This window comes from Theropithecus gelada, chromosome 3 (genome assembly GCF_003255815.1).
Source record: "Theropithecus gelada isolate Dixy chromosome 3, Tgel_1.0, whole genome shotgun sequence".
Taxonomy (NCBI): domain Eukaryota; kingdom Metazoa; phylum Chordata; class Mammalia; order Primates; family Cercopithecidae; genus Theropithecus; species Theropithecus gelada.
This window is the reverse complement of record NC_037670.1, coordinates 103,886,135-103,899,390: the sequence shown is the minus strand read 5'-3', so window position 1 is coordinate 103,899,390 and position 13,256 is coordinate 103,886,135. Positions and strand designations below refer to the sequence as shown.

General features: G+C 35.8%; 1 long non-coding RNA gene across 1 annotated transcript in view; it reads right to left on the bottom strand.

Annotated features, from left to right (window-relative positions):
* LOC112621760 overlaps positions 1–13,256 on the bottom strand; it is a 46,508-nt gene that overhangs the window by 15,720 nt on the left and 17,532 nt on the right. The window lies entirely within an intron of this gene.

The following is a 13,256-nucleotide window of genomic DNA, read 5'->3' as shown; positions in this document are numbered from 1 at the left end:
ATAAAAAAAAAAAACAATCCTTCAACGTATGTGGAACCACACAAGACCCAGAATAGTCAAAGCTATCCTAAGTAAAAAATAAAACTGAAGGAATCACTTTACCTGACTTCAAATTATACTACAGAGCTATAGGAACCAAAACAGCATGGTACTGGCATAAAAAGAAATACATAGATCAATGAAACAGAATAGAGAACCCAGAAACTAATCCACACATTTATATCAAATTCATTTTCAACAAATGTTCCAAGAACATATACTGGGGGAAAGACAGTCTCTTCAATAATGGTGCTGGGAAAACTGAATATCCATATGAAGAAAAATGAAGATATGTACAAAATAGCCATATACAAAAATCAATCCAAAATGGACTAAAGACTTAAATTTAAGACCTCAAACAGAGAAACTACTACAAGAAAACACCAGGGAAACCTCTCTCACAGATTGGTCTGGTCAAAAGTTTCTTGAGTACTACCCTACAAGCACAGGCAACCAAAGCAAAAGTGAGCAAATGGGATCACATCAAATTAAAAAGCTTCTGCACAGCACTCCCATGTTTGTTGAAGCACTGTTCAAAATAGCCAAAATTTGGAAGCAACCTGTGTTCATCAACAGATGAATGAATAAAGTTGTACTTATACACAATGGAGTACTATTCAGCCATAAAAATGAATGAGATCCTGTTATTTGCAACAATATGAATGAAACTGGAGATCATTATGCTAAGTGAAATAAATCAGGCACAGACAAAATATTGCATGTTCTTATTTATTTGTGGAATCTAAAAATCAAAACAACTGAATTCATGCAGTTAGAGAGTAGAAAGATGGTAACAAGAGGCTGGGAAGGGAAACAGGGCAGTGTGGGGAGAGAGAGGTGTAAGAGTGGTTATTGAGTACAAAACATAGTTAAAAACAATAATGCCTAGTATTTTATAGCACAACAGAGTGACTGTAGTCAGTAATAATTTAATTATACATTTTAAAATAACAAAAATACTATAATTGGATTGTTTGTAACACAAAGGATAAATGCTTGAGGGGATGGATATCCCATTTTCCATTATGTAATTAATAAGCATTGCATGCCTGTATCAAAACACCTCATGTACTCCATAAATATATATGCCCTCTATATGCCAACAAAAATCCAAACACAAAATTTTTGAGAGATTAAAAAAAATTGTATCCTTTTTATCAATGAGAATTTGCATTATTTTAGTTATAATACAGGTAGAAGACTCAGAAAACCAAATTCAACCTATTATTTCTACTAATGAAATTTAAAAAAAAGAAAAGCTATCAAATTGTTTGTTTACTTTTGAAAGCAAAACTGTGTTATACATAAAGCCTTACTCATTGAAATTCAGTGTGGGATGGGCGTGGTGACTCATGCCTGTAATCCGAGTGCTTTGGGAGGCCAAGGCAAGTGGATCGTCTGAGGTCGGCAGTTTGAGACCAGCCTGACCAACATGGAGAAACCCTGTCTCTACAAAAAACACAAAATTAGGTGGGCGTGATGGCACATGTCTGTAATTCCAGCTACTCAGGAGGCTGAGGCAGGAGAATCACTTGAATCCAGGAGGCGGAGGTTACCGTGAGCTGAGATTGCACCATTGCACTCCAGCCTGGGAAACAAGAGCAAAACTCCACCTTGAAAAGAGAAGAAAAAGAAATTCAGTGTGTACTCAATCAACTTGGTAAACATTAATTAGAATTTATATATAAGTTGTTACTAATTTAGTGAATTAATTTGGTATGTTTATGGTTCAAAAAACTCAACTAAAGATAAATTGATTTTCAAAATTCAGAAATCCATAAAATACACCCATGTGCACACAAATATACATACATACTTCTTAACAACTCATAGAACAGGGATAACCGATAACTGAAACAATTATACTTGGTTAATCTCAGCCCAATTATGTTGAACCTGTGTGGCATGTTATTGATATTAGTTAATATCTTTTGGACGTTTATCTGGTTACATGTATTCCTATGTCTTCCCTTTAAGATTATTTTGTGAGATGATTTTCTATCTTTGGGATTATTATTTTACATTGGTTTTATAATATTAAGAAGATTGGAGCCCTTTTAGGTTGCTTGTAGTTAAATCTAGCTTCCTTAAAGTTCTCTGTGGTTTATATATTATGTTTTCTCAAGACCATAACAACAAAATAAAATAGTTTAGAATTAGTAAACCAGAGGCAAGAAACTTGGTAGTAAAGTGGATAATTAAAGGAGAGCTATCTAGTAAAAGAACTGTGATAAAAGTCATAGAATTTTTACCAATGCTGCTTCCTATAACTGACAAATTGCTTTTGAATTACTATTTAAATTATGCCATTCTTAAATATAGTCACGTATACCTATTAAACACCATCTGGAAGTTTGTGGGTGGGGGAGTAACTACCAAACTTCTTATATTTTTAAATTAGCTTTAGTCTGAGTTATACTTATGACTTCATTTGTATTAAATATTTATAGAGCACAGCTATTGCTGCTGGATATTTACAGCATTGGACATCATAAATTGAATTTCAAAGAGAAAGGACAAAATCACCTGTCCTTTCTTTGATACTGATACAACATTAGCATTGCCTTATGGTGAGGGATATTAACTATTTTTCTCTCAAAAATGAATCCCAAAGTCACATTTGAGTTTTTCGTATTTTTCTGTCTCCTTGGCTTTTCTAAATTCTCTTTCATAAATCCTCTTTAATAGAATTACTTAAAAGGCGCGTATTATAGTGAATAAAACCACATACTCAGGAGTCAACTTCCTGGATTTGATTCCAATGCTACATTAATGGGCAGGTAGTTAGTGAATATCTCTTTACTTTGATTTCCTTAGTTGCAAATGAGAGTAGTAAGTTTCCTATTAGGAATACACACACATACACACACACACATACAAACACACACGCTCACGCGCTCCATAGCCTTGCTTGACATATAGTGGGCACTACATAGGCATTTGCTATTAATTCTGCCTCCTTTTACCATTCACTTATTCACATTTTCTTTTCACTATGCCTTCTTGCTAATCTGCTTAATCTTCTAAACTTTTGCCCACAGCTTTTTGACTCCATATTTTACCCAAGTTCCTATTAGAAAAATTATTTTTAATTATGTTTAGCTATAATTTTTTTCCTAAAATGTAAATGTTTCCCTTCAGACTAAAACATAAGGGCATTTTATAAGATCTAACATGTCTAAAATAACAAATACTAAATATTGTTAACTATCATTTATTTGTCCTTATTCTATACAACCAAAATAGACAGGAAAATAATCAATTTGTACACATGTCTGTAAGGTAAATGGTTTGGCATTCATCATTTTCTTGATTTTTGTCTAAATATTTTCCTTTGGGTTTTATTGTGAGAAGGGTTTTATAATTCACATTTTCTTGACTAGTTCTGATTACATCCCAGTAAACAGGGTAAACAAGAAAGTGTCCAGCAAATCGTTCAAAACTGTGCTCATCACATTCCTAGCCCACACATTTCCTGGGGTTTGAATGTTGGTCCTCATTTTCTTGAACACAGTTTTATATTGGAAGTAATAAACCTACTTTGTGAAATGTAAGGACATATCCTTTTTGTTTTAAGTTTACCAGAAAGTTTATTTATATATAAATGGATAACATTTTATAACTTATCTCCACAAATTAATGACATGAAATGGGTTTTTTAAAATTTGAAGTGGATAGCAATAATTTGTCCCATGGAAACCTATGCATGATTAATATGAATGAAGTGCCTATCAATAACATGAAGAAGTATCAGGGCTGAGGAAATATCGGGACTGTTTGCATATAATCTTTTAGTGTTGTGTACTGGCTCTGAGACACTACCAATGAAAGCAATGGAATTTTCAAAACTATTTCAATTATCTTGGTGATCTTCACAGCTCACTTGAATCTATCAAAAGAGTATCTCCGGCCGGGCGCGGTGGCTCAAGCCTGTAATCCCAGCACTTTGGGAGGCCGAGGCGGGCGGATCACGAGGTCAGGAGATCGAGACCATCCTGGCTAACACGGTGAAACCCCGTCTCTACTAAAAAAAAATACAAAAAAACTAGCCGGGCGAGGTGGCGGGCGCCTGTAGTCCCAGCTACTCAGGAGGCTGAGGCAGGAGAATGGCGTGAACCCGGGAGGCGGAGCTTGCAGTGAGCCGAGATCCTGCCACTGCACTCCAGCCCGGGCGGCAGAGCGAGACTCCGTCTCAAAAAAAAAAAAAAAAAAGTATCTCCTTTCTCTCTTAAAAATCTGTGAGCTTGTATGCTTTTAGTTCAGTCTTCTGTTTCTGGATGCCAAGGCCTTCTCTTAGAAGGGCATATTGCTACTCTTTAGTATTTTGCTCAGATAGTCCTGTGTCTGCTTTTATTGCTCGGTAATTCAATTAATCCTAATTGTTCTCAACTTTATTATCACTTTCTCCCATGGGAAGTTTCCTATTATAATAATATATTGGATGATTTAAATTTTTTTCATTGACCCTGTAGTAAGACCAATTTAAGGTATTTTACTGAAATGCAAATTTCATACTTTTAAAATTTTACGTACCTGAATATATATGATTAATTGAAAGATGTAGGAAGGGGGAGAAACATCAGGACAATTTACATTATCTTTTTTTCTGAACCATTTTCAACAGACAGGGTCTTCTACATATGCAAATACACTCTCATTATATTGATTTTTTAAAATTCAAGACAAATGGAAACTGGGAAGACAAAAGTCATTAGCACAACTGTTCCAGGCACAACAAAAAATTTATTATATTTGTTTTTAATTCCTCCTCTTTGTTACTCTCTTCTGATCCACAACCAAATATGCAGGACAGGGTATTCATATGGAACTCAAAATTTAGTCTCTGATATTTCACTTTTGTTTCTAAGGATTTGAAGATCACTTCAAAATTAAAACATTACTCTCACCTCTACTGCTGCTGCAATAATTTCAGGGAAGATGAGAGACTTTGTGTGGATTCCAGACAATGAACATAACTCATAGCCTGCTCTAAAGCTCTGCAGGATACTTTCTTTTAAATGTTTAAGATATTAACATATCAGTCATTTTAAAGACTCATAGAGAATGAAAGACTTACCAGATAATTTTTGATGTATGAAATTTAGAGAAATGGGAGGTGAGATGTGTAGAAGGGAATGGAAGCAAGTGTGTGTATTACCTGGTGATGTCACAGCACTAAAAGGGAGAGGAGACAAAGGATAAGAAAGGACCTATGAAGAACTTAAAAGGTCAGTAAAAGGAAAAGGAAACAAGAATTTCATTATTTTTAATTTTTTGTGTAAGAAGACAAATTGGGGGCTTTTTTCTTAACAGTAACACCTGGATGTGGTAATGAATTCACACACCAAGAGTAGGCCTACACTCACACAAATGGGTAGTTCTTTTGTTAATGTAGGAAAGTAGAAAACTTTCCAGTGTTTAAGCTGTAAGTTCCCATGTGTCTCTTTTCATTTTCATTGTATGCCTATTTCAGTAAATTATTGGGTAAAAAGCATGTTTTCTTAAAAAATACACTAAAATGGTTTCAGATGGTGATCATGTTTTTCCTTATTGGATATAAAATAACAGATACACACTTTAACTGTTCCACAAAAATTACAGGTTCCCACACCAAAAATAGTACCCTTAATATGTATGTGTTTTATCTTCATTGCCCGTTTTCCTTAAAATGTTTAGACTGACAGCTCTTATTAATAGGTAAGTTGATTACGGGTATCTTCTTTTCATTCGATTGAATGGCATCCTGCAGTTTTTGAATGAATAAGCTATTCCTACATTTTTAAAATTAGAATATAGAAACTCAAGACATGAAATTGACCATATCATGCATAATTCACACTTGAGTTTTGGGTACATTTTTATTTTTGTATTCATTTAATATTTAAACTGTTGTGTGGCTTATGCTTCTTATATATAAAATCATTTGCCCTTATGGCCAAATGAAGTTATGCAAAAACAAAGTATCATGCAAGTAATTCTAGTCCCACCCAAACAAAGATAAATAATTTCCCTAATTGTGAATGGGAAAAATGACAATTAATTTGCATGAAGTAAAACAGTTTACAAATAGCAATCATGTGACCCTTAAAATAAATATTTGTTTGTATATTACAAATTTTCTTTTGGAAGGTTCAGTTTAAAAAATAAAAAATCATTAAAAGAACTTTCGGGCTGGGCATGGTGGCTCAAGCCTGTAATCCCAGCACTTTGGGAGGCCAAGACGGGCGGATCACGAGGTCAGGAGATCGAGACCATCCTGGCTAACACGGTGAAACCCCGTCTCTACTAAAAAATACAAAAAACTAGCCGGGCGAGGTGGCGGACGCCTGTAGTCCCAGCTACTCGGGAGGCTGAGGCAGGAGAATGGCCTAGACCAGGGAGGCGGAGCTTGCAGTGAGCTGAGATCTGGCCACTGCACTCCAGCCTAGGCGACAGAGCGAGACTCCATCTCAAAAAAAAAAAAAAAAAAGAACTTTCATAGTGTAAAGGGCAAGTGAGAATCAGAGTGGAGGCTTGACTCTAAGCTTCATGAAGGAGAGGACTTGGTCTCTCTCATTTACTATTTTATTCTCGGAGCCCAGAGCAATGCCTAGCTGAAAGTAGTTGACAAATAATTATTAATATAACAATTAACTGTTATTGATACCAGTTGGCTGAGGAAAGTCCTTAAATGTCAGGGGAACCCCATCCCAGCCAGTGTCCAGGCTCTTGACACCATCTCGAAAATGAATTCAAGGATGGGTTGGTAAATACTGAAAGTACAGAGATTGTAAAGTGAAAAGTACGCACTCAAGAAACGGGAGTGCAGGTGTACTCGAGAGAGTTGCACAGTGGAATTTGGGTTTTCTACTTTTATGGGTTTTTTTAACCAACGGGTGTGTCATGCGCGTCTGTGTGAAGAGACCACCAAACAGGCTTTGTGTGAGCAATAAAGCTTTTTAATCATCTGGGTGCAGGCGGGCTGAGTCTGAGAAGAGAGTCAGCAAAGGGAGATGAGGGTGGGGCCACTTTAGAGGATTTGGGTAGGTAAAGGAAAATTACAGTCAAAGGGGGGTTGTTTTCTGGCGGGTAGGAGTGGGGGTCACAAGGTGCTCAGTGGGGGAGTTTTTTGAGTCAGGATGAACCAGGAAAAGGAGTTTCACAAGATAATGTCATCGCTTAAGGCAAGGACCGGCCATTTCCACTTCTTTCGTGGTGGAATGTCATCAGTTGAGGCGGGGCAGGGCATTTTCACTTCTTTTGTGATTCTTCAGTTACTTCAGGCCATCTGGACGTAAAGCTGCAAGTCACAGGAGATGTGATGGCTTGGCTTGGGCTCAGAGGCCTGACAGGGTGGAATATTCATGAAGATTTCTGGAAAAAGGTGGAGATGTCTTGGAATTGTGGTGCCACCCATTTTTACACCAAATATGGGTGTTCCTGGAACTGTCATGGTGCCAGTGAATGCGTGATTTAATATGTTAATGAGCATATAATGACGTCCTAGATGAAACCCAGGTCAAATCCATGCTATGTTGGGTCCAGTCAGTCTTAGCCAGCTTGGGCCACACCCTTCATTTTTCAGTGTCTCATCAGCTCCTAGCTTCTATGGCTATTTCAGCAGTTTACTTTCACTAGTTATATGAAACTGCTGCCTGGAATTTTCTATTCTCCTGCAACCACCCTATATTATTCCTGTCTCATTATCACTTAAACTTATCTTATATATGCTTTTGTAACTTACTGGGATTTATTCTGTGTGGTGGAAAGCAGAGGTATTTCCATACATAGGCAAAATCTATACTTGAAGAGACAAAAGTTAAGCATTCCATTTAGCTGTTACAATCATATCCAAATTATTGCATTATTGATTAAATTGTGATTTAATATCCAAAACAAATTAAATGGGAGATATTATAGGGGCAGCTTAAAATGTTAATTTTATTTGCTTATTCAAATCACTGAAGTGTTATGCTTAAAATAACCTTATTAAAATATGTTTAAAAGTTACATTTATATGTTTTATCTTTAAAAACATGAAAAAGACCCTCACAGTGGATCTTCTTGCTGAGCTTGTTTCATAGAAACTTTTTTAAAACTTCAATAGTAGAATTGTTTATAAAAATTTTGCATATTTTGTTTTTCACATTAACAAAATAAAAATAATAAATGTGTCTGGGCGCGGTGGCTCAAGCCTGTAATCCCAGCACTTTGGGAGGCCGAGACGGGCAGAACATGAGGTCAGGAGATCGAGACCATCCTGGCTAACACGGTGAAACCCCATCTCTACTAAAAAATACAAAAAACTAGCCGGGCGAGGTGGCGAGCGTCTGTAGTCCCAGCTACTCGGGAGGCTGAGGCAAGAGAATGGTGTGAACCCGGGAAGCGGAGCTTGCAGTGAGCTGAGATCCGACCACTGCACTCCAGCCTGGGCAACAGAGCAAGACTGCGTCTCCAAAAAAAAAAAAAAAAAAAAAAGTAGGTTTCTTGCTTAAAATATGAGGGAAAAATCTCATTTCCCAGTTTCTTTTCCAAAAGTCATCTATCTCTTTTTTCAAAATTTTCCTACAAGATATGCATGCCGTCACTGAGTATAAGGTACTGATTGATGAGCACACTGAATAAAAAGCATCTTGCTTTTACAGTTCTTTAGTTACATTAAGATTATTCACATTGATAAAGCACGATACTCATTACCCATTTTGTTTAGTTTTTATTTGCACAAGTCAGAGTCATTTAATTTAGACCATTACAATTAATACTGAAAAAGTAAAAAAGCCTTTTACGTTTTTGTTTCCTAGTTCTCACAAGGTAAATAATTTTTCAATCTGATAAAATTATACTCAATTCAAAAGTATACATTTATATTAAAATAAATAGGGTTTGTGTTTCTTTAAGGTAAAATGTTCATGATTATCATCAAGATATTTTTGCTTTACAGAATGTTGTCTAAACTCTGGTGTTTTTTTTCTTAATGCAAATAGGCTATTTTCCTTCATGAGCTATGTAGATATTTTTGCTAACCCATCTGGTTTAGAAGCCACAGCTTGAATTTTAATGAGGCAATATTATTTACTGTACTTGTTCATGCAAATTTTTCAATGTTTTTCACTGTGTTGGTAATCCTCTCTGTGAATGGGTCAAATTACCTTTGCCTTTCTTGGGAACTTGGAAATAAGTTTTGGTGCTGGATCAGACAGTGAAGTTCAGGGTTGTGAGAGCTTAATATTTACAAATCCAAAGTGATGCACCCTAGATTTTAAACCAGGAGTCAGATTTGTCTGCTCACTGTGGTACTTCCTATAGATAGTCAGATGAGCTTCCGCTGAAGTTTTGTTATTTTTTTTTTTCAGGCTCTTGGGACATTGTTACATATAAAGAAGCAGAAATACCTTAACTAGCACATTTCTGAGTTTTAAAGAGTTAATTCAAACAAATAATGACAGCAAAACTATTGCATTGAACATTTATAATGTTATTGTGAAATGTGTTACATTAGTTGAACTCACCTCTTTGTAAGTCTATTTTGATGATTTTGGGGTTATAGTAGGTCATATTGAGATAAAATCATAGCCTGAATATTTAAGATTTATACTTTTCCTAAAATGTAAGAGTTGGGAAAATATTTTCTAACCTTTACATTGCATGTCTTGATATTCTATCTTTTAGAAAAGGATACTATAGTGTTTTAATGTTGATGCTGTTTCCATTCAGTTAATTTTTTGTTTGAGAGGCAAAAAGGTTTGGCTTTGACTGGAGATTATTAAGAAATGAATATTTCAGATGGTTGCCCACAAGTTCTGTTTTTCTTAGGTACTTATTTTCTGTAAATGAATAATCACACGAAGTTTAAGTCATTAAAATTTCAGTTAATTTACAGAATGATATAGATTTTCAGAGGTCTTAATTAAAGTTCATGGAACTTTAGAAAATTGAGAAATGCCCTCTCTTGACACTTTGTCTACTGAATTATTTGGTTTTCTGATTTAAATTTGTGTTTAATTAGTTATTAGTGTGCAATAGCCTACAGAGAATTGAAGTGAATGCCCTCTGATTGTGAGACAATTTGGCACTTTTCAGGGAGAGTGAATTTAGGGTTTATTGACCAACAGGCTCTAGCCTCTTCTAAAGCATCTCACCTCCCATGATAACTCTCTAGAAATCATCAGTCCCTGAAAACACTGAGATCAGACAGAGCAGAAACCACATGTCCCGTTCCTAGGAGTTTGCAGCTCTGTGACACACCATAGATATTTCGTCTCGTTTCCCATATGTAATCTGTTTGGGTGAAGGAGAAGGGACAAAATGGAGGAAGGTGAACAAGATGGCACAGTCCCGATTGCTTCTGGGTTCTTCATCACCAACTTTCCTGCGCCGGGAATGTGCAGGACAACCGACCATGCGCCAGGTGACGTCAATCCGAAGAGATCAAAACTTACCCAGCCACGCCTATGGAGACGCCCCTATCACGCCCTCATCCTGCCCACTGCCCTTCCCCTTCCAGTAACAATGCATAAAAGTCTGCCACCGGCAGGAGCCGGCATGACTTCTTCGGCCCCTCCGACTTGTGGACCAGAGAACCTCACCCTAGAGCGCCGGCGTGACTTCCCTGGCCCCATACCTGAGGACCAGAGAACCTTGCCCGAGAGTGTGTGCATATTTGCAATAAAAGGCTGCCGCTTTCTTATGTACTTTGGCCTCATGTTTAACTATTTAGCTCTCCCAAATTAAATTAAATTAAATTAAGACATAATCCACTTAGTCTTATGTGAAAAAATGAGCAGGAAGTTAACATGAGGAACTGAACATAAAAGCTAGTGAGTGAACCAGTAAAAAAAATTGAGGTTTCTATCTGTACATCTTTTGGTCTTTGACAGCTGTTCTTTGCTTATAAAGGTGATGCTCCTCTGGCAACACACCCAGAAGTGACCAGAGACTTCCAAGCCAAGGTGAAACACATGCTTTTTTGCTAGTTAGGGGAGTGTCCTTTTACCTGTTCCCCAATATTTGGGAAAGATATTTCAAATATGAGTATTTAATTAAGAAATAGAAACACATACTGATGAGTTAGCTGAATGAGCTCCTTGGCTCCAAATACTTAAAGTCCATTTCATAATATAGGGTTAAGAGTTTAGAAACATTTTTCACAGAGTCCCACACTATATTTTTGAAATTGAGGCTGCTCTTTGAAGGATGCAATGTAATGGTGGCATTTTGGATTAATAATATTCCATCACCTAGAATAGAGCTTATATATTAAACTGTTCCTATGAGGAAAGATTACTTCGGCATTTAAATTTGCTGCTTCATTTTACCTTTTTTGAAAAAGAACAGAATTTCCTTTAGTTGTGACTTTGGATCTTCCTGCTGGGGTTTTACAAATCTGACAATGGAAGTTCTGGCTCATAACCTCAGAAGGTTTTTACAAGTTATAGGTCAAAGGAAACACACAGAGATGCACATAATGAGAACTTACCCTCAGGTACACTAATGGTACAACTCCCTTCTCCTTTCTCTGCCAAAGTCACGGAATACAAGATTCTGTTCTTAAATACTTTAAACCAAATTGTCTTTTTGGGTAGGCAGAATAAATAGGAGTCAAACAGAAGCACAACAGCCTAACAAAGTTTTGCTGAACTCAATCCATAATCAGTCAGTCTAATCTTGGCTTCAAACTTTTAGGGATATAAATGCTTTAGCAACAATATTTTTCCCAGAAGAAATATAACTTAAACACATATTATAAGGTAAGGAGCTTCATTTTAAATCTCTAGTCATGATCACTGGGGAAGACTTGTCAAAAACGCTTCTTTTTCTTATTAGCAACTACCAGGCAGCAGATAGTGTCAGTTTCTTCAGAGCATTTTTATAGAACGGGTCACCTTTTTGTGGAGAAGCAAATCACTTCACTTAGAAAGAAGGTTGTGACTGGGCCCAAAATTTTCTATGAAATGTACTTTCTCATTAAGGGAGAAAGACGGCCAGGAGAAGTCTTTACTTCATTAATGAAAACACATATTAGAAAAACCTAATAAGTCAATTTTGAATCAATAGGGAGTAACTGTAATTTCTCATGTGATTATAAACATTTATATTTGAGGCTACATAAGATTTTGTTTGATAATTTGCTTATTATTTTTTAGATTATAGGCCCATAGACATGACTGTCTGATCTTTTTCCATTTAAGTGTATACATTAGCAGTTAAAAGATGAGAGGCATCGCTGGAGGAGAAGGGGCTCAAAAGACCACAGGGAATAGATTTTGTTAGAATGTGTCAAATATTTCACAGATATTTACTTCAAAAACATATACAGATGACCTATATGATCTAAAACTCTATTTTTTTAATTAAGAATTTTTTGGGGGAACCAATCAATTATGCCATAATTCTAAATGAAGTGACTTGCTTCTCTAAATTCAAATTCAAAATTTACTATTTAGAATCCAAATTAAATTAAGCCCATTATCTTCTGGCTAAAACATCCAGCACTTCAGCAACAAAATACATGTTGAATGAATATATTTTCTTGTTACAAAGGTTGAGTAGAGTTCAGGGTTTTTATTTTTAATCTTTAAGATATATACCTTATACTGAATTCTGATTACATGAATATTTATACATAACATAAAACATAGGAAGATGTCATTTAAAATTGCTAATATGCTTGCTCCAGTGTTAAGCAAGTCAACCAACTCTCTTGGCCTCAGTTTCTTATATGTAGAACAATCTTCTCTGTTAAAATTATTCTCTGGAAAAATCTGAAATTTCTTGATGTTTTTTCCTATTCAGTCAATAATAAAAGTCTATTTTTTTTCTCATCTTAAAGTAAAAGAATAATCACAAGGGAAAACGTTAATATTAGTGATAAATATGGAGCATGGGTTATTAAAGGCCTTTAACGATTTGACAACAGTTAAAAGCCTTTGGGTTGTGGTTCCATTTTTTTTCTAATTAAATCAAATTATCAGTCACAGCCAGAAATGGAATGCTGTTGTAATTTTTTTTGAGGGGGGTGGGCAATGGAAAACAAATTTGTGAGAGTTCAATTAATTTCCCTGCCACATAAATTAGGTAAAAGTTACAGTATTATTATTTTTAGGTAAAGAGTCTCTGAATCATGTTTTCGTTTAATAAGAGACAATGTCCAAAATTGATTCAGCGTATACTCTACCTTACAAAACTCCCTAGGGATGCAGTGTATACAAACCATGCCTTTGTCTGAGGAAAAACTGGTT